We start from the raw sequence: 5,371 nt of genomic DNA on the forward strand, positions 1-5,371 counted from the left end.
GTGTTGAAAAACCACTTTTCGCACTTGTGTTGGTGCAGGAAACCACTTTTGCCCTTGTATTAGTGTGGAAAAACCACTTTTCGCACTTTTGTTAGTGTTGAAAAACCACTTTTCGCACTTTTGTTAGTGTTGAAAAACCACTTTTCGCACTTGTGTTAGTGTTGAAAAACCACTTTTCGCACTTGTGTTGGTGCAGGAAACCACTTTTGCACTTGTATTAGTGTGGAAAAACCACTTTTTGCACTTGTGTTAGTGTTGAAAAACACTTTTCGCACTTGTGTTAGTGTTGAAAAACCACTTTTCGCACTTCTGTTAGTGTTGAAAAACCACTTTTCGCACTTGTGTTGGTGCAGGAAACCACGATTGCACTTGTATTAGTGTGGAAAAAACACTTTTTGCACTTGTGATAGTGTTGAAAAACCACTTTTCGCACTTGTGTTAGTGTTGAAAAACCACTTTTCGCACTTGTGTTGGTGCAGGAAACCACTTTTGCACTTGTATTAGTGTGGAAAAACCACTTTTTGCACTTGTGTTAATGTTGAAAAACCACTTTTCGCACTTGTGTTAGTGTTGAAAAAACACTTTTCGCACTTCTGTTAGTGTTGAAAAACCACTTTTCGCACTTGTGTTGGTGCAGGAAACCACTATTGCACTTGTATTAGTGTGGAAAAAACACTTTTTGCACTTGTGATAGTGTTGAAAAACCACTTTTTGCACTTGTGTTAGTGTTGAAAAACCAGCTTTCGCACTTGTGTTAGTGTTGAAAAACCACTTTTCGCACTTGTGTTGGTGCAGGAAACCACTTTTGCGCTTGTATTAGTGTGGAAAAAACACTTTTCGCACTTGTGTTAGTGTTGAAAAACCACTTTTCGCACTTGTGTTAGTGTTGAAAAACCACTTTTCGCACTTCTGTTAGTGTTGAAAAACCACTTTTCGCACTTGTGTTGGTGCAGGAAACCACTATTGCACTTGTATTAGTGTGGAAAAAACACTTTTTGAACTTGTGATAGTGTTGAAAAACCACTTTTCGCACTTGTGTTAGTGTTGAAAAACCACTTTTCGAACTTGTGTTGGTGCAGGAAACCACTTTTGCACTTGTATTAGTGTGGAAAAAACACTTTTCGCACTTGTGTTAGTGTTGAAAAACCACTTTTCGCACTTGTGTTAGTGTTGAAAAACCACTTTTCGCACTTATGTTAGTGTTGAAAAACCACTTTTCGCACTTGTGTTGGTGCAGGAAACCACTATTGCACTTGTATTAGTGTGGAAAAAACACTTTTTGCACTTGTGATAGTGTTGAAAAACCACTTTTCGCACTTGTGTTAGCGTTGAAAAACCACTTTTCGAACTTGTGTTGGTGCAGGAAACCACTTTTGCACTTGTATTAGTGTGGAAAAACCACTTTTTGCACTTGTGTTAGTGTTGAAAAACCACTTTTCGCACTTGTGTTAGTGTTTAAAAACCACTTTTCGCACTTGTGTTAGTGTGGAAAAAACACTTTTTGCACTTGTGATAGTGTTGAAAAACCACTTTTTGCACTTGTGTTAGTGTTGAAAAACCACCTTTCGCACTTGTGTTAGTGTTGAAAAACCACTTTTCGCACTTGTGTTGGTGCAGGAAACCACTTTTGCACTTGTATTAGTGTGGAAAAAACACTTTTTGCACTTGTGATAGTGTTGAAAAACCACTTTTTGCACTTGTGTTAGTGTTGAAAAACCACTTTTCACACTTGTGTTAGTGTTGAAAAACCACTTTTCACACTTGTGTTGGTGCAGGAAACCACTTTTGCACTTGTATTAGTGTGGAAAAAACACTTTTTGCACTTGTGATAGTGTTGAAAAACCACCTTTCGCACTTGTGTTAGTGTTGAAAAACCACTTTTCGCACTTGTGTTGGTGCAGGAAACCACTTTTGCACTTGTATTAGTGTGGAAAAAACACTTTTTGCACTTGTGATAGTGTTGAAAAACCACTTTTCGCACTTGTGTTAGTGTTGAAAAACCACTTTTCGCACTTGTGTTGGTGCAGGAAACCACTTTTTGCACTTGTATTAGTGTGGAAAAAACACTTTTTGCACTTGTGATAGTGTTGAAAAACCACTTTTCGCACTTGTGTTAGTGTTGAAAAACCACTTTTCGCACTTGTGTTGGTGCAGGAAACCACTTTTGCCCTTGTATTAGTGTGGAAAAACCACTTTTCGCACTTTTGTTAGTGTTGAAAAACCACTTTTCGCACTTGTGTTAGTGTTGAAAAACCACTTTTCGCACTTGTGTTGGTGCAGGAAACCACTTTTGCACTTGTATTAGTGTGGAAAAACCACTTTTTGCACTTGTGTTAGTGTTGAAAAACACTTTTCGCACTTGTGTTAGTGTTGAAAAACCACTTTTCGCACTACTGTTAGTGTTGAAAAACCACTTTTCGCACTTGTGTTGGTGCAGGAAACCACGATTGCACTTGTATTAGTGTGGAAAAAACACTTTTTGCACTTGTGATAGTGTTGAAAAACCACTTTTCGCACTTGTGTTAGTGTTGAAAAACCACTTTTCGCACTTGTGTTGGTGCAGGAAACCACTTTTGCACTTGTATTAGTGTGGAAAAACCACTTTTTGCACTTGTGTTAATGTTGAAAAACCACTTTTCGCATTTGTGTTAGTGTTGAAAAAACACTTTTCGCACTTCTGTTAGTGTTGAAAAACCACTTTTCGCACTTGTGTTGGTGCAGGAAACCACTATTGCACTTGTATTAGTGTGGAAAAAACACTTTTTGCACTTGTGATAGTGTTGAAAAACCACTTTTTGCACTTGTGTTAGTGTTGAAAAACCAGCTTTCGCACTTGTGTTAGTGTTGAAAAACCACTTTTCGCACTTGTGTTGGTGCAGGAAACCACTTTTGCACTTGTATTAGTGTGGAAAAAACACTTTTCGCACTTTGTTAGTGTTGAAAAACCACTTTTTGCACTTGTGATAGTGTTGAAAAACCACTTTTCGCACATGTGTTAGTGTTGAAAAACCACTTTTCGAACTTGTGTTGGTGCAGGAAACCACTTTTGCACTTGTATTAGTGTGGAAAAAACACTTTTCGCACTTGTGTTAGTGTTGAAAAACCACTTTTCGCACTTGTGTTAGTGTTTAAAAACCACTTTTCGCACTTGTGTTAGTGCAGGAAACCACTTTTGCACTTGTATTAGTGTGGAAAAAACACTTTTTGCACTTGTGATAGTGTTGAAAAACCACTTTTTGCACTTGTGTTAGTGTTGAAAAACCACTTTTCGCACTTGTGTTAGTGTTGAAAAACCACTTTTCGCACTTGTGTTGGTGCAGGAAACCACTTTTGCACTTGTATTAGTGTGGAAAAACCACTTTTCGTCACTTGTGTTAGTGTTGAAAAACCACTTTTCGCACTTGTGTTAGTGTTTAAAAACCACTTTTCGCACTTGTGTTAGTGCAGGAAACCACTTTTGCACTTGTATTAGTGTGGAAAAAACACTTTTTGCACTTCTGATAGTGTTGAAAAACCACTTTTTGCACTTGTGTTGGTGCAGGAAACCACTTTTGCACTTGTATTAGTGTGGAAAACCACTTTTCGCACTTTTGTTAGTGTTGAAAAACCACTTTTCGCACTTGTGTTAGTGTTTAAAAACCACTTTTCGCACTTGTGTTAGTGTGGAAAAAACACTTTTTGCACTTGTGATAGTGTTGAAAAACCACTTTTTGCACTTGTGTTAGTGTTGAAAAACCACCTTTCGCACTTGTGTTAGTGTTGAAAAACCACTTTTCGCACTTGTGTTGGTGCAGGAAACCACTTTTGCACTTGTATTAGTGTGGAAAAAACACTTTTTGCACTTGTGATAGTGTTGAAAAACCACTTTTTGCACTTGTGTTAGTGTTTAAAAACCACTTTTCACACTTGTGTTAGTGTTGAAAAACCACTTTTCACACTTGTGTTGGTGCAGGAAACCACTTTTGCACTTGTATTAGTGTGGAAAAAACACTTTTTGCACTTGTGATAGTGTTGAAAAACCACCTTTCGCACTTGTGTTAGTGTTGAAAAACCACTTTTCGCACTTGTGTTGGTGCAGGAAACCACTTTTGCACTTGTATTAGTGTGGAAAAAACACTTTTTGCACTTGTGATAGTGTTGAAAAACCACTTTTCGCACTTGTGTTAGTGTTGAAAAACCACTTTTCGCACTTGTGTTGGTGCAGGAAACCACTTTTGCACTTGTATTAGTGTGGAAAAAACACTTTTTGCACTTGTGATAGTGTTGAAAAACCACTTTTCGCACTTGTGTTAGTGTTGAAAAACCACTTTTCGCACTTGTGTTGGTGCAGGAAACCACTTTTGCCCTTGTATTAGTGTGGAAAAACCACTTTTCGCACTTTTGTTAGTGTTGAAAAACCACTTTTCGCACTTGTGTTAGTGTTGAAAAACCACTTTTCGCACTTGTGTTGGTGCAGGAAACCAATTTTGCACTTGTATTAGTGTGGAAAAACCACTTTTTGCACTTGTGTTAGTGTTGAAAAACACTTTTCGCACTTGTGTTAGTGTTGAAAAACCACTTTTCGCACTACTGTTAGTGTTGAAAAACCACTTTTCGCACTTGTGTTGGTGCAGGAAACCACGATTGCACTTGTATTAGTGTGGAAAAAACACTTTTTGCACTTGTGATAGTGTTGAAAAACCACTTTTCGCACTTGTGTTAGTGTTGAAAAACCACTTTTCGCACTTGTGTTGGTGCAGGAAACCACTTTTGCACTTGTATTAGTGTGGAAAAACCACTTTTTGCACTTGTGTTAATGTTGAAAAACCACTTTTCGCATTTGTGTTAGTGTTGAAAAAACACTTTTCGCACTTCTGTTAGTGTTGAAAAACCACTTTTCGCACTTGTGTTGGTGCAGGAAACCACTATTGCACTTGTATTAGTGTGGAAAAAACACTTTTTGCACTTGTGATAGTGTTGAAAAACCACTTTTTGCACTTGTGTTAGTGTTGAAAAACCAGCTTTCGCACTTGTGTTAGTGTTGAAAAACCACTTTTCGCACTTGTGTTGGTGCAGGAAACCACTTTTGCACTTGTATTAGTGTGGAAAAAACACTTTTCGCACTTATGTTAGTGTTGAAAAACCACTTTTTGCACTTGTGATAGTGTTGAAAAACCACTTTTCGCACATGTGTTAGTGTTGAAAAACCACTTTTCGAACTTGTGTTGGTGCAGGAAACCACTTTTGCACTTGTATTAGTGTGGAAAAAACACTTTTCGCACTTGTGTTAGTGTTGAAAAACCACTTTTCGCACTTGTGTTAGTGTTTAAAAACCACTTTTCGCACTTGTGTTAGTGCAGGAAACCACTTTTGCACTTGTATTAGTGTGGAA

This window comes from Myxine glutinosa, unplaced genomic scaffold, assembly GCF_964187855.1.
Source record: "Myxine glutinosa unplaced genomic scaffold, kmMyxGlut1.1 SCAFFOLD_725, whole genome shotgun sequence".
Taxonomy (NCBI): Eukaryota; Metazoa; Chordata; class Myxini; order Myxiniformes; family Myxinidae; genus Myxine; species Myxine glutinosa.